Raw genomic sequence first — 22,519 nt, 5'->3', positions numbered from 1 at the left:
TGTTCGTCTCATGCATCCGAGCATTTTCCCTGTTGTCCGTTTTGCATTCCGGCGCTCCTATGTCCTCCGGTGTCCCTTTCTACCTCTTTTTGTGTGTGGGAGCTAAACGTTTTCGGATTGGACCGAGACCTTTCATGCGGCCTATCAAGTTTCGTACCATTTGGACCTCATTTGATACTCCAACGGTTAACCGAGGGTCCGAAAAGGCCTCATGTGTGTTGCAGCCCCACACCCCTCCAAAGTGGCCCAAAACCCACCTAAACTTCCTCAATCATCTAGACCGTTCGATCATGATTGCGTGGCCGAAAACCACACCTCATTTGGAGCTTCCTAGCTCCCTCTACCTCTATAAATAGACCCCCATTCCAAATCCCGGGTCTCTTCCCCCGAAACCCTAGCAGATCCCTCCCTGCGCCGCCGGACATGTTTGCCCGGTGGCCGGACACGTCCAACCGCCTGCCGCAGCGAATCAGGAGCTGCCACCTGTCCATGCCGCCGTTCCCACGCCGCCTGGCCCGAGACGCCCAGATCCGGCCCTCTAGGCCCATCCCAGCGCCACCGCCCGCGCCCGGCGAATCCCTCCACCCGAGGCGCGCCTCCCGCCGTCCGACTGCACCACTCACCGCCGCCGCTTCTCCGCCACCATCCGCGCTCCTCCGCCCTTCGCCGGCCCCGCCGCCGACCGCGCTCGCCGCCGCCGCCCAGTTCCTCGCGCGCCGCCGCCGACCACCACCGCATCGCTGCCTCGCCTTGTGCCTCGCGCCGCCTCCTGCCTCACCGGCGAACGCCGTCCGGCCGTCGCCTCGGCCTCGACTCGCCGGAGTCCACCATCGCCGGACCTCATCGCCCTCTTCGCCGGAGTTCGGTCCGGCCGGATCCGGAGAAGAAGAGGGACCAGATCCACCAGCCCCTCAAAACAAATGCCCGTGCCGTCCCCGGATCTCTTCGTCCCGGAACCTCCTCGTCCAGTTTTTCCCGCGATGTCTAAATTCACCAAGTCCCAGTATTTTTATGCATACTTCATCGCATCATAACTCTGCACCCGTTACTCCGATTCGTGCGCGTAGCATATCAAAATGTTCGTCTCGATGAGTACATCATTTCATCTCATTGCATCATTTTCATTTGAGCTCATCTTGATGCCCGAAAGGTCGTTGGAAGAGGGCTATGTGACAATTATGTCAGATATATTTCAGCAATTGCACTTTTGTCATTTTTGCTAGGATTAATGTGTGCATGCTATGATCCTGAGCTCTACATGTGTTTTGTTATATGCCATGCCATCTTTACAGGGGTGTATGCCATGTATTTTTGTGATCTTCGTGGTGACTAGCACGAGCATGCAAAGTAGCTTACTCAATGATGCTGATTTCAGGGACTTAGAATTTCACTAAGTCCTTGCCCTGTCATTATTTTTATGCCATATGTTCATGTTGTTTCCTAGTGATCCGTGCCTCTTTTGGGCATGATCAGTAAGCATGGTTTGTAGATATTGTTGTGCTCTATCCATCCATGTCTTTGTTTGCAATTATGGAGCACTATAGCTTGAGTCAATCGAGCTCTACTTTTGCTATAAAATGTTCCTGGCAGATTGTTAACATGTTTAGCAATTTTGCCGAGCTTGTTGTAGTTGATCCGTGCAAGCTATGTTGTTGTTCTTGTCATGTCCAGGTTCTATGCCATGTCTACTTGCTGGGTTTATGCTTAGATTATCATGCCATGCTTTTTAGTGAGTGCATCGAGCTCGTAAACATGCCTACTTGTTAACTGTTTTGCATGCTCCAGGTTTTCACTAAGTCTGAATCTGTTTATGTTTTTGCTATGTTCACATGCTTGCAATTGTATTTTCTGCTCCCTTTTAGCTCATGGACACTAAGGGACTTTTGTTATATGCTTTGAGTAGATTAATGCCATGCCTTGCTTTTCCATGATATGTTCCTATAGCATGTAGTTATCATGCTCTAAACATTGCTTCCTGAGGATAAATTCCTAACATGCTGTCAATTTCACTAAGTCTGAAACCTGTTATCTTTTGCTCTTTTGCCATGCTTGTTTGAACCTGTTAATGAGTGAATTAGCCGTAGCTCAGTGTTCATCTTTTGTCAAGCATCATGGGTGGATCCCTGCCATGTAATTTTTTTGCTATGTTTGAGTGTTGTAGCATATTTATCTTGATGCATTTAGATGGCTACTTGCTGTTTATCGCAGACCGGTGCCATATTTGTTTTGCTTGCCATTTCCAAACCGTGCATCCGATTCCGGTGACATTTATATCGATTTCGACCGAAATCCGTTCACCTTTCCAGTGGCACTCTTGGTTTTCCAAGTTGAGGCCAGGTTCAATAATTCCTTTCCAAATCATGCATCACTTACCGCATCCCGCATATCATACCATGTTTGCATCATGTTGCTTCAGCATTGCATGTGGTTGATTGTGTTCCTTTTGCTTGTTGTTCTTGCTTGGGTAGAGCCGGGAGACGAGTACGTGATCGAGGAGCCCGTTGAATACGCCTACGAGGATCAAGGCAACTCTGAGAACTTTATAGGCAAGATGATCATACCCTCGAAATCACTTCTATCTTTGCTTGCTAGTTGCTCGCTCTTGTGCTATGCCTATGCTGCGATACCTACCACTTGCTTATCATGCCTCCCATATTGTTAAGCCAAGCCTCTAACCCACCTTGTCCTAGCAAACCGTTGTTTGGCTACGTTACCGCTTTGCTCAGCCCTTCTTATAGCGTTGTTAGTTGCAGGTGAAGATTGGAGTTTGTTCCTTGTTGGAACATGGATATTTTGTTTGGATATCACAATATCTCTTATTTATATTAATGCATCTATATACTTGGTAAAGGGTGGAAGGCTCGGCCTTATGCCTGGTGTTTTGTTCCACTCTTGCCGCCCTAGTTTCCATCATATCAGTGTTATGTTCCCGAATTTTGCGTTCCTTACACGGTTGGGTTATAATAGGAACCCCTTGACAGTTCGCCTTGAATAAAACTCCTCCAGCAATGCCTAACATTGGTTTTACCATTCGCCACCTAGCCTCTTTTTCCCTTGGGTTCCACGGACTCAAGGGTCATCTTTATTAGACCCCCCTGGGCCAGTGCTCCTCTGAGTGTTGGTCCGACCGAGTAGATTGCGGGGCCACCTCGGGGCAACTTGAGGGTTGCTTTTACTCGTAGGATGTCTCATCTGAGTGTGCCCTGAGAACGAGATATGTGCAGCTCCTATCGGGATTTGTCGGCACATTCGGGCGGTGTTGCTGGACTTGTTTTACCTTTGTCGAGGATGTCTTGTAACCGGGATGCCGAGTCTGATCGGATTGTCTTGGGAGAAGGAATATCCTTCGTTGACCGTGAGAGCTTGTGATGGGCTATGTTGGGACACCCCTGCAGGGATTTGAACTTTCGAAAGCCGTGCCCGCGGTTATGGGAAGATGGGAATTTGTTAATGTCCGGTTGTAGAAAACCTGAAACTTATCTTATTTAAAATGCATGAACCGCGTGTGTTGCCGTGATGGTCTCTTTCCGGCGGAGTCCAGGAAGTGAACACGGTGTTGGAGTAATGCTTGACGTAGGTTGTTCTAGGATCACTTCTTGATCATAGTTGTTCGACCGTGCTTTGCCTTCTCTTCTCGCTCTCATTTGCGTATGGTAGCCACCATATATGCTAGTCGCTTGCTGCAGCTCCACCTCATACCTTTAACTTACCTATAAGCTTAAATAGTCTTGATCACGAGGGTGTGATATTGCTGAGTCCCCGTGACTCACAGATTACTTCCAAAAACCAGCTTGTAGGTGCCGATGATATCGTGCAGGTGACGCAACCGAGCTCAAGGCGGAGCTCGATGAAGATCTTGTTCATCGTGTTGTTTCGTTTCAGTTGACCAGTAGTGGAGCCCAGTTGGGGTCGATCGGGGATCTGTGTAGCATTTGGGGTAGTCTTCTTTGATTTTGGTTCCGTAGTCGGACCTTGTTTGTATCTAGATGATGTAATGCTTTATTCATGTAATTGTGTGAAGTGGCGATTGTAAGCCAACTATGTATCTTTTCCCTTATTGTATTACATGGGTTGTTTGCGAAGATTACCTCACTTGCGACATTGCTTTCATTGCGGTTATGCCTCTAAGTCGTGCTTCGACACCTGGGAGATATAGCCGCATCGAGGGAGTTACAATGGTGCTCCCAATAGCAGCATCACCACTATAGTTTCCCTGTCTGATGGTATATGGTCTAACACTCACACTTCTAATGAGGAGGTCAATCAAGGTGCTCAAATTAACCTTTTGGGCATGGGTTTACAGAATATTCTTATTGCTTATGAAGCAGATGGGGAGGAGGAAGATTTTTTGCAAGATAATGCAAACCTAGATGATATTGAACAACAAGAAGTTGTGGGGGCTCCTTTGGCTGTTCAGGAGGTTATGCATGAACCCCCTGGCGTGGAAGTTGTTGGCCAAGCTGTGGTTCAAGATGCTGTAGAAGTACATGCTGTTGCTGAAGGAAATCTAGTGACAGATGGGCCTCTTGTCCAGAATGTTGGTGTTGCTTCTCTTGTTGCGGATGAAGTCCATGTTGAGGTAAATGAAGAGAGTGCTGCAACTGCTTCTCAGAACAAGGTTAGTCCTCTGGGGAAAGTTAATGAGGCTGCCAATGATATGCCAGAAGAAACACAAGGCTTATAGCTCAGAGCTGATATAAAGGGCAAAGCAGATGTCCCTATTGTTCAAGTTGGCACTTCCATTGAAGGGCAGAGTAAAGGTATGGAGAGCTTTTCTTTAACCAACTCTCCTAGCTTACTAGATATTCAAGAACTAGTTCAAAATCATACCTTGGATATTATTGATGGTGCCCATTTGATTTCTGAGGAAGGTTTGGACCTATGGATTCAGCACTTTGCTCCAGCAACACAGGGAGAAGTAAACACATTCAAAATTGACATACCTGTAAGTTGGTTTAACTTCATAATTCATCTTCTCCTCACTCTTGATAAGTTTGGTTGGGTAATGCATCTGCTGAAATCTGAGCTGTGGAAAATGCTTACTACAAATTTTGATCCTGAAGAGACTATCTTATTCCATATACCTGATAGACCTGCTACTTCACAGGCTCCAAGTTGTAAAGAAATAATGCTGGGTCTGGGAAAGGAAATGAGGGTGTAAGCCCTGCTGCTCACTCCTCAAGTGGAACTGGAAGCCCACTCAAGCAAGTGTCTGCCAATAAAGTCATCCAGTTGCCACTAGGTGAAGCTGTCTCAAGGAAAAGAAGAGATAAAGAGCCGCTTGTGGAGACTCAGTAAGAAGGAGTGATTGAATTAAGAAAGACAACAATGGTTATAGAAGGAAATCATGTGATGCTAGCGCTTGCTTACCTTATAATGCTATTCCACCCATTCTGCATAACAAAGTGGTCAAAAATATGAAAAAAACATTTTGCAAGGTGTCTGAGGATGAGGTACAGGACAAGCTTTCAAAGAGACCCAAGAAGAAGGGCCATGAGGATGTGGCCAAGGTCTCCAAGGTCACTGGTGCTACAACTCCTTAGGGTGTGCCATGAAGAACTATCACATCAGTAATAGTACCAGGAATATTTTGAGAAGGGCTAGTTTGATGGTTGAATGTATGATATCTGATGTGCTTGATGTATCCAGAACATGTTTAATGTCTGTCTCGAAAACATGGTGCCTTCTTTTGCCTATTGCTATATTGATCAGTTTGATTGAGCTCTGGATTTGTGGCTTCTATGAAGATATTAAAGTTACTATGCTCCCTAGCAGGAATGTTGTGTTACACCTATTACTCATGTTATTGAAAATATGCACTGCTTCTTGTTACTGCCTGTATGAGATCTCAAACTGTATTGGGTCACAGTCATCCAATTCCTATACTTTGCATGAGTTTGGTATCATACCAGGAGATGGGGCCTGGTATCAAAATTTATCCAAACAGTTAGTTAACCATGAGTAGAAACAGATCCTGGAATATTTTGAACTGGAACATTAGGGGTTTGAATTCTCCTGAAAAATGGCTGGCTATTAGGCAAAAAATTGATGAAAGTGCTGCTGGTATTTTTGCTTACAAGAAACAAAGAGACAAAATTTTGATTTGGCATATATTCAAAACTTCTGTCCACAGAGATTCAACAAATATCTATGGACCTTGCCTTGAATTGGGGCATCTGGAGGTATTTTGACTGCTTGGAATGGGACTCTTTTTAATGGTCAATTGCTCTTCCAAAATAAATTCTCACTAACTATGCAGTTCACTTGTACATCCACCCTTAAACCATGGATCCTCACAAATATCTATGGACCTTGCAACATTGAAGAGAAATTGGAATTTATTGATTGGTTTGCAAATATTCAAATGCCTGATGATGTTGATTGGATTGTTATGGGGGATTTTAATTTCATTAGGTCACCTGAAGACAGAAATAGACCTGGTGGAGATGTTAATCAGATGTTACTATTCAATGAAGCTTTTAGTACCTCTTAAAGGGAGACAGTTTAGTTGGAGCAACATGCAAGATAGTCCTCTGCTTGAAAAATTAGACTGGTTCTTCACTTCTGCTGCATGGATGACTACTTAACCTGACACCACTGCTCTGCCTCTTGCAAAGCCAATTTCAGACCATTTGCCTTGTGTAATAAAAATTGGCACAACAATACCCAAGTCAAGGGTTTTCAGATTTGAGAACTACTGGTTGAAGCACAACTCTTTCAAAGATATTGTTCAAACTGCATGGAACATTCCTGTTGGTTATACTAATCCAGCAAAGAAGATTAATGCTAAATTCAAAAACTTGAGGAGAGCAATCAAACTTTGGGCAAAGATCCTATCCTGTCTCAAAAAGCAGATTGATGAGTTGAATGAATGTATATTGCTATGGGACTTCTTGGAGGAATTAAGAGACCTAACTTTATTTGAGCATAACTGCAGAGAGCTATTGAAAGAAACACTACTAACTGTCCTCAGTAATGAGAAGATTTATTGGAAGCAGAGAGGTAAAATCAAGGGGGTCAAATTTGGTGATGAAAATACAAAATTCTTTCATACAAAGGCTTCAATTAATCACAGGCATAACAAAATTGCAATGCTCATGAATGAGGACCAAGTGGAAATTACTGATCATGAAGGGAAGGCTGCAATCCTTTGGGAGGCTTTTAAGAAGAGACTGGGTTACTCCAATGGTCATACCATGCACTTCAATTTACAGGACCTGTATGAAAACAGAGTGGATCTACAAATTTTCCAAGATCTTGAGAAACCTTTCTCTCAGGAAGAAATTGATGAGGTAGTGAAAAACTTGCCCACAGACGAATCCCCAGGTCCTGATGGATTTAATAATGAGTTCCTCAAAGCTTGTTGGGACATTATCAAACTAGATGTTACTGAACTTATCATTGCCTTTCATGTTGCAAATGTGAATTTGGAAAGCATCAACACTTCTTATATCACACTCATTCCATAAAAGGAGGTACCTATATCCCCTAATGACTTCAGGCCAATTTCATTGCTTAATGGGGTTCTCAAAATCATTACTAAACTGCTGGCAACCAGATTACAAAAAGTAATCCTCAAGATGGTACATATCAACCAATATGGATTCTTAAAGAACAGAGTGATTCAAGATTGTCTTGGTTGGCCCTATGAATATATACATCAGTGCCACAAGTCAAAAGAAGAATTGCTTGTAATCAAACTAGATTTTGAAAAGGCTTTTGACACTATTGAACATCAGGCTATAATTGACATCTTAAGAGCTAAGGGATTTGGTGAAAGGTGGATAACTTGGATGCACATGCTCTTCAATTCTGCATCCTCTACTGTAATGTTAAATGGGTACCTGGGAAGAAAGTCTATTGTAAAAGAGGAGTAAGACAAGGAGACCCCCTTTCACCTCTTCTGTTCCTACTGGCAGCTGACTTGCTACAATCAATTTTGAATAAAGCCATGACAAGGGGTTCAGTCACACCACCACTTCAAGTGAACTCCTGCCCTGACTTCCCTATTGTTCAGTACGCAGATGATACTCTTGTTATCATGCAAGCAACTGCTAGACAGCTAGTATGCCTCGAAGCTCTACTAAACACATTTGCATCTGCCACAGGCCTAAAAGTAAACTATGGGAAATCAATCATGGTGCCAATAAACATTGTAGAAGACAGAGTAGATATTTTCACAAACACTTTGCAATGTGCCAGAGGGCAATTTCCATTCACTTATCTAGGGCTACCTTTGTGTATTTATAAACCAACTGTGGAGCAGTGTTTGCCTATAGTCAATAGAATTGCTAAGAGGATTACTGGCATTTCCACTTTCATGACTCAGGCAGGGAAGGTTTTGTTGGTTAAATCTATGTTGGCTTCTTTAGCAATTTACTTCATGTGTTGTTTGGACATTCCCATGACTATTAAACACCAGATCATCAAATATTTAAGGCATTGCCTATGGAGGAATCCTGATATGGAAGATAGGAGACCAGCCTTAGTTGCATGGCACACAGTTTGCAGACCAAAAAATCAAGGTGGCTTGGGAGTCCTGCATATCTTCACACAAAATAAAACTCTGCTCATGAAAAATCTTCATAAATTTTACAATAGACATGACATCCCTTGGGTGAATTTAATTTGGGAAACATACTACAGCAATGGGCAACTTCCAGCGGATCAAAAAGTGGGATCCTTCTGGTGGAAATCCAATCTAGCACTCATTGATCAGTTCAAAGCTATAGAAGATGCAATGTGGGAGATGGAAAAAGTGCTCTGTTCTGGGATGATATGTGGCACCAATTTGTTCTCAAGAACAAGTTTGATCACCTGTATTCCTTTGTTAGAGATCCTCACACAAGTGTTCAAAAAGTGGTCAACACTGAATATCTCCAAGATTTATTCCATCTGCCTCTCACTACACAGGCATATGAGGAGTTCATACAAATGGAAGACATGTGCATTTCCATAAGACAATCAGAATACTTAGATGCACTGGATACTTGGAGTTACATCTAGGGAAATGAATTCTATTCATCAATTAAAGCCTATAAGGTGTTAATTGGCCACAAACAAACTCCACCACACTTCTCATGGATTTGGAAAAGCTCCTGTCAGCCAAAGCACAAAGTTTTTTTCTGGATGCTATTGCATGACAGAGTAAACACAAGGAATCTTTTAATAAGGAAAAGCTTTGAATTGGAAGTTTACAATTGTGCAGTGAGGAACTGTCAACAAGAAGAAACTCTACATCATCTTTTTTGGGGATGTCTTTTGCCATTAGATGCTGGGATTTCATCTGTCCTTCCAGAACACCAAACTTGTCAGTTCTGGAGGCATATCAAGACCTCAAAGACAAGCTCAACTACCCTTTCTTTATGGAGATTATCATATTGGGATCATGGGCCATTTGGATATCTAGAAACAACAATTTTTTTGATAATATAACTCCTTCATTTCTTGGCTGGAAACTCATATTCACTGAGGAGCTAAAGCTTCTCAAATACAGGATCAAGAAGAAATATGAAGGCAGTTCTCTACTTGGTTGGATTCATTGTTGTAATTTTGTATAGTGTTCCCTGTTGTTTTTTGTTTTTTGTGTTTCTCAGCTGTAGTTTAGCTTAGTTCTTTTTTTGGTATTTTCTATTTTGTTCTTCTTGTTTTCTTTTGTTGGGCTTATCTCAAGCCCACCAGACTATTGCTGCTCACTCTTTTTTATTTATTTAATAAAAGTTGCAGTGGGGTGTTTATCCTACTGTTTATAGTTAAAAAAAATAAAAAAAAAATTAAACCTTCGATGGTGATACACGCAATGAAAATAGTTTGTTGGATCTCGATCGTAGTGATACACATATTCATAACATTGAAGCCAAAAGATGCAAAGTTAATAAAGATAGTGCAACTTATTTGTGGCACTGCCGCTTAGGTCATATTGGTGTAAAGCGCATGAGGAAAATCCATGCTGATGGGCTTTTGGAATCACTTGATTATGAACCAGTTGATGCTTGCGAACCATGCCTCATGGGCAAGATGACTAAGACTCCGTTCTCTGGAACAATGGAGCGAGCAACTAACTTATTGGAAATAATACGTACTGATGTATGCGATCCGATGAGTGTTAAGGCTCGCGGCGGGTATCATTATTTTCTGACCTTCACAGATGATTTGAGAAGATATGGGTATATCTACTTGATGAAACATAAGTCTGAAACATTTGAAAAGTTCAAAGAATTTCAAAGTGAAGTGGAGAATCATCATAACAAGAAAATAAAGTTTCTATGATTTGACCACAGAGGCGAATATTTGAGTTACGAGTTTGGCCTTCAATTAAAACAATGTGGAATAGTTTCACAAACTCATGCCACCTGGAACACCACATCATAATAGTGTGTCCGAACGTCGCAGCCGTACTTTATTAGATATGGTGCGATCTATGATGTCTCTTACTGATTTACCGCTATCGTTTTGGGGTTATGCTTTAGAGATGGTTGTATTCACATGAAATAGGGAACCATCTAAATCCGTTGAGACGACACCTTATGAACTGTGGTTTGACAAGAAACCAAAGTTGTCATTTATTAAAGTTTGGGGCTGCGATGCTTATGTGAAAAAGCTTCAACATGATAAGCTCGAACCCAAATCGGAGAAATGTGTCTTCATAGGATACCCAAAGGAGACTATTGGGTACACCTTCTATCATAGATCCGAAGGAAAGATATTCGTTGCTAAGAATGGATCCTTTCTAGAGAAGGAGTTTCTCTCAAAAGAAGTGAGTGGGAGGAAAGTAGAACTTGATGAGGTAATTGTACCTACTCTATTATTGGAAAGTAGTTCATCACAGAAATCTGTTCCTGTGACTCTTACACCAATTAGTGAGGAAGATATTGATGATGATCATGTAACTTCATATCAAGTTGTTACCGAACCTCATAGGTCAACCAGAGTAAGATCCACACCAGAGTGGTACGGTAATCCTGTTCTAGAGGTCATGTTACTTGACCATGACGAACCTACAACTATGAGGAAGCGATGATGAGCCCAGATTCCGCGAAATGGCTTGAGGCCATGAAATCTGAGATGGGATCCATATATGAGAACAAAGTGTGGACTTTGATTGACTTGTCCAATGATCGGCGAGCCATTGAGATTAAATGGATCTTCAAGAGGAAGACGAACGTTGATAGTAGTGTTACTATCTACAAAGCTAGAATTGTCGAAAAAGGATTTCGACAAGTTCAAGGTGTTGACTACGATGAGAGTTTCACACTCGTATCTATGCTTAAAGTCTGTCCAAATCATGTTAGCAATTGCCGCATTTTATGAAATTTAGGAAATGGATGTCAAAACTGCATTCCTTAATGGATTTATTATAGAAGAGTTGTATATGATGCAACCAGAAGGTTTTGTCAATCTGAAAGATGCTAACGAAGTGTGTAAGCACCAGTGATATGGACTGGTGCAAGCATCTCGGAGTTGGAATGTACGCTTTGATAGTGTGATCAAAGCATATAGTTTTATACAGACTTGCGGTGAAGCCTGTATTTACAAGAAAGTGAGTGGGAGCACTATAGCCTTTCTGATAAGTATATGTGAATGACATATTGTTGATCGAAAATGATGTAGAATTTTCTGGAAAGCATAAAGGAGTGTTTGAAAGGAGTTTTTCAAAGAAAGACCTCGGTGAAGCTGCTTACATATTGAGCATCAAGATCTATAAAGATAGATCAAGATGCTTGATAAGTTTTTTCAATGTGTACTGATAACCCACAAGTATAGGGGACCGCAACAGTTTTCGATAAGTAAGAGTGTCGAACCCAACGTGGAGCTAAAGTTAGAACAAATATTCCCTCAAGTTCTATCGACCACTGATACAACTCTACGCACGCTTGACGTTCACTTTACCTAGAACAAGTATGAAACTAGAAGTACTTTGTAGGTGTTGTTGGATAGGTTTGCAAGATAATAAAGAGTACGTAAATAAAAAGAAAGGGCTGTTTAGATAAAGAAACAATAAAGTAAATATAGTGAGTGTGGAAAAGTGGTGGTAGGATTTGAGAAATTGCCCCTAAGCAATTGACTACTTTACTAGACCGATAGCAAGTATTATGTGGGAGAGGCCACTGCTAGCATGTCATCCCTGACTTGGAATTCCATGCACTTATGATTGGAAATATTAGCAAGCATCTGCAACTACTAATGTTCATTAAGGTAAAACCCAACCATAGCATTAAGATATATTGGTCCCCCTTCAATCCCGCATGCATCAATTTCTATGCTAGGTTGAAGCTTCTATCACTCTTGCCCTCCAATGCATAGTCCTATCAACATACAACTAACCCTAGGGTGTGATCCACACGCGTAATCATATGATGGGCACCAAAGGACAGCAACATAACCACAAGCAAATTAAATCAATCATAACAATTCATCAACCACGGATAGGACAACGAAAATCTACTCAGACATCCTAGGATGGCAACACATCATTGGATAATAATATGAAGCATAAAGCACCATGTTCAAGTAGAGGGTATAGCGGGTTGCGGGAGAGTGGACCGCTTTAGATAGAGGGGGGAAGGTGATGGAGAAGTTGGTGAAGATGGCAGAGGTGTTGGTGAGGATCGCGGTGATGATGATGATGGCCATGGCGTCGTTCCGGCGCCACCGGAGGAGAGGGGGCCCCTTCTTCCTCTTCTTCCTTGACCTCCTCCCTAGATGGGAGAAGGGTTTCCCCTCTAGTCCTTGGCCTCCATGGCATGGGAGGGGCGAGAGCCCCTCCGAGATTGGATCTATCTCTCTGTTTCTCTCTGGTTCTGCGTTCTGTTCTGGCTCTGTTTCACCGTTTTGTGTATATATGGAGATCCATAACTCCGATTGGCCTGAAACCTTCGCCATGATTTTTTTTCCGAATATTAGCTTTCTTGCGGCAAAAGAAGAGCGTCAACCGCCTTACGGTGGGCTCACGAGGGTAGGGGGCGCACCCCCTGGGCGCGCCCCCTGCCTCGTGACCACCTCGGGCACTGGTTTGCGTTGATTTTCCTTTCGAATTTTCCATATTTTCCAAAAATAAGCTCCGTCCGTTTTTATCCCGTTTAGACTCCGTTTGATAGGGATATTCCGCGAAAGCAAAAACATGCAACAAACAGGAATTGGCACTGGGCACTGGATCAATATGTTAGTCCCAAAAATAATATAAAAAGTTGCCAGAAGTATATGAAAGTTGAATAATATTGGCATGGAACAATAAAAAATTATAGATACGACGGAGACGTATCAGCATCCCCAAGCTTAATTCCTGCTCGTCCTTGAGTAGGTAAATGATAAAAAAGATAATTTTTGATGTGGAATGCTACCTAGCATAATCTTGATCATACGTCTAATCATGGCATGAATATTAAGACATGAGTGATTCAAAGCAATAATCTATCCTTTGACATAAAGACAATAATATTTCAATCATACCAACCAAGCAATTATGTCTTATTGAAATAACATAGCCAAAGAAAGATCATCCCTACAAAATCATATAGTCTGGCTATGCTCCATCTTCACCACACAAAATATTCACATCATGCACAACCCCGATGACAAGCCAAGCAATTGTTTCATACTTTTGACGTTCTCAAACCTTTTCAACTTTCACGCAATACATGAGCGTGAGCCATGGACATATCACTATAGGTGGAATAGAATATGATGGTGGAGAAGACAAAAAGGAGAAGATAGTCTCACATCAACTAGGCGTATCAACGGGCTATGGAGATGCCCATCAATAGATATCAATGTGAGTGAGTAGGGATTGCCATGCAACGGCTGCACTAGAGCTATAAGTGTATGAAAGCTCCAGCTGAAACTAAGTGGGTGTTCATCCAACTTGCTTGCTCATGAAGACCTCGAGCATTTGAGGAAGCCCATCATCGGAATATACAAGCCAAGTTCTATAATGAAAATTCCCACTAGTATATGAAAGTGATAACTCAAGAGACTCTCTATATGAAGAAAATGGTGCTACTTTGAAGCACAAGTGTGGTAAAAGGATAGTAACATTGCCCCTTCTCTCTTTTTCTCTCATTTTTATTTTATTTATTTTATTTTTTTATTTTTTTGGTGGGCTTCTTTGGCCTCTTTTTTATTTGGGCTTCTTTGGCCTTTTTTTTATTTGAGCTTCTTTGGCCTCTTTTATTTTTCATAAAGTCCGGAGTCTCATCCCGACTTGTGGGGGAATCATAGTCTCCATCATCCTTTCCTCACTTGGGCAATGTTCTAATAATGATGATCATCACACTTTTATTTACTTACAACTCAATATTACAACTCGATATCTAGAACAAAGATATGACTCTATATGAATGCCTCCGGCGGTGTACCGGGATGTGCAATGATCTAGCATAGCAATGACATCAAAAAACAGACAAGCCATGAAAACATCATGCTAGATATCTTACGATCATGCAAAGCAATATGACAATGAATGCTCAAGTCATGTATATGATGATGATGAAAGTTGCATGGCAATATATCTTGGAATGGCTATGGAAATGCCATGATAGGTAGCTATGGTGGCTGTTTTGAGGAAGGTATATGGTGGGTTTATGGTACCGGTGAAAGTTGCGCAGTACTAGAGAGGCTAGCAATGGTGGAAGGGTGAGAGTGCATATAATCCATGGACTCACCATTAGTCATAAAGAACTCACATACTTATTGCAAAAAACTATTAGTCATTGAAACAAGTACTACGCGCATGCTCCTAGGGGGATAGATTGGTAGAAAAAGACCATCGCTCGTCCCCGACCGCCACTCATAAGGAAGACAATCAATAAACACCTCATGCTCCGACTTCGTTACATAACGGTTCACCATACGTGCATGCTACGGGACTTGCAAACCTCAACAAAAGTATTTCTCAAATTCACAATTACTCAACTAGCACGACTCTAATATCACCATATTTATATCGCAAAACTATTGCAAGGAATCAAACATATCATATTCAGTGATCTACAAGTTTTATACCTCGCCATTAACGTTAAGGCTATGCCATCCTAAGGTGCTACTAAATGGAAGGATCAGGATTTTATGACTAACCATGTGAATGACCAATTCCTGTCATCTCTCTAAACAGATATAAGTGAAGCAAGAGAGTTTAATTCTTTCTACAAAAGATATTCCCATGCTCTAACAAGTATAAGTGAAGCAAAAGAGCATTCTACAAATGGCGGTTGTCTATGTAAAGAGAAACAGACAATCCAAACTTCAAATGATATAAGTGAAGCATATGAAGCATTCTATAAAGCCATACTCAAAAGATATAAGTGAAGTGCAAAGAGCATTCTATAAATCAACCAAGGACTATCTCATACCAACATGGTGCATAAAAAGAAAAATAAAAACCTAAATGCAAAAGACGCTCCAAGACTTGCACATATCGCATGAACGAAACGAATTCGAAAACATACCGATACTTGTTGAAGAAAGAGGGGATGCCTCCCCAGCATCCCCAAACTTAGAGGCTTGAGTCTCCTTGAATATTTACTTGGGGTGCCTCAGGCATCCCCAATCTTGAGCTCTTGCCTCTCTTCCTTCATCTCACATCGAAACCTTCTCGATCATCGAACACTTCATCCACACAAAACTCCAACAGAAAACTCGGTAAGATCCGTTAGTATAATAAAGCAAATCACTACTCTAAGTACTGTTGCAAACCAATTCATATTTTGTTTTGCATTGTGTATACTATAATATAACTTTTTCATGGCTTAATCCACTGATATAAATTGATAGGTTCATCAAAACAAGCAAACTATGCATCAAAAAACAGAATCTATCTAAAACAGAACAGTCTGTAATAATCTGAACATTCACCATACTTCTGATACTTGGAAAATTCTGCAAAAATTAGGAAAAATAAACAATTTGTATAGAAAGACAGTGCAAAAATAATCAGAACCATTTGACATTCCAGTAAAAAAAATTAAAATTCATGCACTACAGCCAAAGTTTCTCTCCTCCACCGCACAAACCAACAAGCATTGTAACCATCCTAAAGGCAAACCTTGGCACATTATTTTTATAATACAATGCAATTGTACAAGGGGATAATTATTTTTGTTGAAAAGTTTCTGGAATCAAGATTCACAATGTTTCCGTGAGCATGAACAAAGTTCAAGGCTAGCTCCCACATCAACAATGCTCGTCTTTCTCACTTTCGCTTTTCTTTTTGAAAAAGTTTTGGGTTCCCCTCTTTATTTTTGTTGTTTTTAAACTATATGAAAGAACTCAACAGAAATAAATGACTCTCTAAAACTTCCGGGTTGTCTCCCTGGCAGCGCTTTCTTTAAAGCCGTTAAGCTAGGCATGTAGTGCTCAAGTAGTGAATCCACCCGGATCCCAAGGTATAGCAAAGCCAATTTTAATTAGTAAGGATTTGTAATTTAGTAGTGAGCACAAAGTAACATATATCATGTAATGACGAAGTCTAACTCTCTTCCTATGCATCGGCATGTCATAAAAGAACAATTCATGCACACAAAGTAAAGGCCAATGCATAGTATAAACAGTGTCTTGCAATTTTATCGTGTTGGAAACATAGAGAGGTGGAGATATAGTTCCTCTCTCATAATAATTGCAAGTAGGAGCAGCAAGCACATGCATATTCTATCTATCAAAATCATCATGTGCAACGGTAAAATGCAACCCATCAATGTAATCCTTAATAAGTCCAAACTTCTCCGATATAGTGTAGTTGGGAGAATTCAAAAACATAATAGGACTATCATGCATGGTGCAATATCAACAATTTCATGTTTAACATAAGGAACTATAGAAAGTTCATCTCCATAAGCATAATCCATATTGGCATCTTGGCCACAAGCATAATTCATATTGGCATCTTGGCCACAAGTATAGCAAGCATCATCAAAAAGGGATATTTCAAAAGAATCAAAGGGATCATAACAGTCATCATAGCAATCATCCTTCATTAAGCATGAAGGGAAATTAAACAATGTATGAGTTGAAGAGTTACTCTCATTATAAGGTGGGCACGGGTGATCAATCCGCTCTTCCTCCTTTCGTTCTTCGCTCTCCTCCTCATCTTCTTCATCCAATGAGCTCACAGTTTCATCAATTTCTTCTTCCATAGACTCTTGCAAAATATTAGTTTCTTCTTGGACAGCGGAGTTGTCCTCAATATATAGTTTAACATAAGCATTAGAAGCATAATTCTCATAACAATATTCAAGTATGGCAAAATTTTCATATTTGTGAAGAGTAGCATCATACTTTTCAATCAAAGAAGCAATTTCAAAAGCACCCTTAAAAGCAACAAATACTTCAATTTGTTGAACATAATAGTAATTATAAACACCCTTAGCATACGAAGATACGATTCCATTATCACTAAACTCACATTGATAGGGAAGGTGTTTCTCAGGGTTTTCAAAACAACAAGTAGAATCATATATTTCACATAAATTCCAAGCATAGCATTGCAAATGTTGAATTTGACCCCATAATATTTTCCCTTTTTCAGATATACGGTGTCGCACATAACAAGCATGCTCATCTAAAGATTTTCCCTCAATTAAGCTAGTTAGGGTTTCAGCACGAGCACAAAGGGATCGAAGATGATCCAACACTACTAGGAAAAGGCCTACTAATGGCGCACCAGTTTTTCCTACTAATGGCACATCACTGGTGCGCCATTAGTATCACGCCACTAGTATTTATTACTAATGGCGCACCACCTAGTGCGCCATTAGTATATAACACCATGCGCCATTAGTATGCCTCCCAGGGCCATATTTAACCATGTGCTTTGGCACACTAATGGCGCACTGCGGATGGATGCGCCATTAGTATACTTGGCATACTAATGGCACACTCTGTAGTGATGCGCCATTAGTATGAATATTAGGTTTTTTTTACTTTTGTGATTTTTGCATAGGTTACAAAATATATTATTTGACAAAATATAGACAGTAGCACACAACAACAGCAGATTCATCGAATACAATAGAAGATTAGTCTCTGAATACAATTCATCATATTAGTCTCCGAATTCAAAAGACCAAACAAAGATAAAACATTACAAGTCTCGAGACCGCGAGTATCGAGTTTGTCAGAAGTAATACTAATCCTAACAAGTCCTACTAATCATCATCATACAACTTCTACTCGTTATTCATAACAAGTCATACGATCATCATCTTGATAGTCATCGAACCAACCCTACTTAATTGTTCTTAGCACATGATCATCAGTATTAGGCAGGACCTAAATACCCTATTTAAGCTAAAATAGCATAAACCAATATAGACCCTAACTCTCCATTATGGAGAATAGAGAACATCCTGTCTCCAATTCTTGCGCTTCGCTTCCTTTTGCTTCCAAGAAGCTCCTTACGACTGTCCATACATTTTTTCCATCCTTTGATTTTCATGTCTCCACTTATTTTAGAAATATCGTATGGACAGTTGAGATTCGTAGGATGACCTGGCTGTATGTTCAAAACATTAAGACTACCTTTCTAACACATCATATGGGGCACACAATTCTCTGGGATTATCTGTTGAAAAACATAGTAATAACTTCATAGTTAGCAATGATGTACTAGTTTTAGAAGTATGCAAAAGATGCACGGATGTCGTAATAGTAAAAATCTTACCTGGGTATCTCCATGGTAGTTACCGTAGTTGAACACATGCACTAGTGGCACGTATTTACCATAATGTTGAGGAGTTTGATTGTGGATATTATTATTCTCAATGTCAGTACAAAATCAGACCAGATGATTTTTCTCCTTGTAAGTTGTTAATTCGGAGCTATCGGTGTAGTGGGTTTTGTCTACCATCTCCCGCACATTCTTTGAACAATAAAAATAAGCTGTCAATGGAAATAAGCTGTCAACTATTTTGAAATGAACAATATAAATTAGCTAATAACTATGTTTGAGAAACTCACATAGCGGTAGAACTGGAGGCGTATCAACAAGGACCCAAATGTCCATATTGTCTTGGTTGATGTCAGGATTACCAAGATCCATGGTGATAAGCATACCCTCATCAAAACCATACATATTGCAAAATGCTTCCCAATTTTTCCAACCAAAATGGGTTACGCTCTCAGAATTATATAGATTTACTTCAAAGTCCACATCGTGATGAGTCCTTAGGTGAATTTTCTTTGTTTCAGAAATTTCATCATCTTCAAAATCCATCCTCTCCAAGACATAGCGTCTTGCATGGCATGTGATAAGCTATACTCGAATTGTAAAAGATGAAAATTACACGTTGAAATAGTTGAAGTCATGCTTAATTATGATAATAACACTTGTCGTCGTTGTTGACCGTTTCAACTTCGAAGGTCCCCTCGAGCTTAATGCTGAAGCGCCGATCATCGTCCGGGTGAGGCATGTCGCACAGACCTCGATCGTCGTGGCACCAGTCGCACTCCCCTGGGAGACTTTCGTTGTCCGATGATGATGACGACATATCCTATGTTCATAATTCAAAACTACATCATTTAGGGTTTGTCGACACCGAGGCATCCTAAAAGCTAAGCTTTTATCATTTAGCGTTTGTGGACGCTAAGGCACCCTAAAAGCATAAGATTTCATCATTTAGGTTCTTATCGACACCGAGGCACCCTAAAAGCCAAGGTTTTATCATTTAGGGTTTGTCGACGTCGAGGCACCCTAAAAGCCTAAGCTTTCATCATTTAGGTTTTGTCGATGCTGAGGCACCCTAAAAGCCTAAGCGTACATCATTTAGGTTCTCATCGACACCGAGGCACCCTATAAAAGCCAAGTTAAGTTTTCATCATTTAGGGTTTATCGATGCCGAGGCACCCTAGGTTGGGCCTAATCACTTGGCACTAATCACTTGGCTCTATTGCCACCTATGTTGGGTTTATCATCTAGGGTTTATCGATGCTAACGAGAATTCTAAGTTGGGCCTAATCACTTGGCTCTATTGCCACCTATGGTTTAATGCAGCAAGAATGGCGGGCCAGTTGATCCTACTTAACTAAGTACTAAGATACCCCGGCCCATGCATTAGTCGCAAGTACCCCATATGTCCTATTTTTAGCAAAGTCATGCTAAAATTCACGTAAAATTTCAACATGACCTTTGCTGAAAATAGGACATATGGAGTACCCGAATTTGCCGGAACGGAAGTTAATCGACATTCCGGCAAACTCAAGGGCCTCTCGGGGTACAGCAGCAGCATCACAAGTTGACAAAATTCCCAAGTAGTACAACAGCAGCATCACAAGTAGTACCAATGAACATATAGTCCAGCAAGTTGAAAAAGCTGAAGTTCTCAGCATGAAGAATCACACAACACAGCACCTACAGTATGATGATACATTTGGAGATTGCACATACAGTTTTCACATAAGCATAATTGTTCTGGAGATTGCGCATACAGTTTTTGACAGCACAACACCTATAACAACACATACAGTTTTCGTTACTGCTCCCAAATGAAATGACACTTTGACATGGCTGCAATTTTTAGTGTCTACTTATATGCAATTTTTCAGTGTCCGCTTAGGAGAAATAGGTTTCAAACTTCAGCTTGCTTTGTATAAGGAGACTAAAAAACTATCTAAGGAGTTCTTCAAGTTCAAGTTACAGCCTGCATGACATTTTCCTACACAATGCTTGTTCTAAATAATTACTTAAAGTAAACACTTTTTTATCTTAGCTTACTTACGATAGAATGCCTATCTTTCTGGTTTTCCAATTCCTTTTGTTTCATTTTCAACATTGCTCTATTTGTAATTAATAGCACTGTTCAAGAAATCTGTATATGCAATCTATAGAGATCCCCCTCCTGACTTTTAGACTGATTTTCCATCAAAATTGAAAATAGTTACACTAAGTTTCAAAATAAAAAATACACTTCTCAGTTTTACAAACTGAAAATTACTCTAAAACTGAAACTTTAACTAACTTTTAGACTGAATTTTTACTCCATGAGTTTTATATTCAGATCACTTTAACTTAATTTTACATTGAGTTTTAGATGAATTTTAAACTTTCTTGCAATATAAGCTTGCCGTACACTTTATATTTAGATCAGGAGCCAAGCTCTAAAATTGAATTTTTAACTGAATTTTTACGACTGCATCTGTTTCAATTTCAGTTTCAGATAAAGGTTATATTCAGATCAGGAGACTGACTTTTAAACTGACTTTATATTCAGTTTCAGGTAAGGACATCAGAGAATCTAGAGCGAGGGGCGGCCGGCGCGGTGAGCACGAGCCCGCATGCACAAACGGTGACTAAACAAGGAGAAAAACAGGGGAATCGATGGAGACGCTCATCGCGGAGCTGGGGAAGGAGACGGCAAGGCCGAGAGTGGTCGGGGCAGCGCGGATCGATGCCGAGAAGCAATGGTCGGTGATGAGGATGAAGAGGTCGATGCGCTCGATCCTTGATGACCCGGCTCCAATCCGTGGACGTAGGCGATGAAGGTGATGATGGTGTTGCTCCTGGCGCAGCTCCTAGGCACGACGACGGAGGACGGGGCGGTCGGTGGCCACCGTGACGCGCGGCGGCGGCGCTCGGGGTGGAGGGAAGGAGCGGGGCAGGCCGTCAGCGGCGAGGACCGAGAGGGCGTTTGAGGAGTGGAGGGAAGGAGCGGGGCAGGCCGTCGGCGGCGAGGACCGAGACGGCGAGGCGGGGCGCGGGGGTTGTCGGGCGACTAGGGGGGAATGAATCTGGCGAGGGGGGAGTGAATCTGGCGAGCGGGAGGGACGAAGGGATCGGGCGACTAGGGGGGAAGATTACTAATGGCGCACCCCCTGGCGGTGTGTCATTAGTATGTTTTTTATAGCAATGGCGCACCCCCGAGACGGTGCGCCATTAGTGTTCTTTTTTTTAGATAGCAATGGTGCACCAGCCAGCCGTGCGCCATAAGTAAGATTTTATTATTATTATTTTCTTGTATCTAATAATTTAATAGAAAATGAATATGAATATGAATATGAAAATGAATTTGAATATGAAAATGAATATGAATATGAAACAGTAATAAATTTTTATAAAAACAGTAATAATTTTTTTAAAATATCATCAAATTTGTTATTTGAAAATATTTATGAATTGAAAAAATATCATCAAATTTATTATTTGAAAATATCATCAAATTTGTTTTTTTGGATTTTTAGTTGCATTCATTTGTGTGCTCGGCGGCGAGGGGGATAGCTATTGAGAGGGAGGGGGATCGAGATCGAGTGTCCTCATGAATATTCAATATTTTTTCATATGGAATATAAAAAATATCATCAAATTTGAAAAAATATTCATGAATTCAAAAAGTGCCCATGAAATTTAAAAATATTCGTGATATCAAAAAGTAAAAAAAAGTGCACATTACTAGTTTAAACTAGTAACGGCGCACTATGCAACGGTGCGCCATTAGTAGTTTTGCAAAAAAGAAAAAAATACAGTAGTGGCGCACTCTATGGCTGGTGCGCCATTAGTATTTCTAACTACTAATGGCGCACTCTGCCCGGATGCGAC

The sequence above is a fragment of the Triticum urartu genome, chromosome 5 (genome assembly GCF_003073215.2).
Source record: "Triticum urartu cultivar G1812 chromosome 5, Tu2.1, whole genome shotgun sequence".
Classification (NCBI taxonomy): Eukaryota; Viridiplantae; Streptophyta; class Magnoliopsida; order Poales; family Poaceae; genus Triticum; species Triticum urartu.
The sequence above is the reverse complement of the archived record's forward strand: the minus strand, read 5'-3'. Positions refer to the sequence as shown.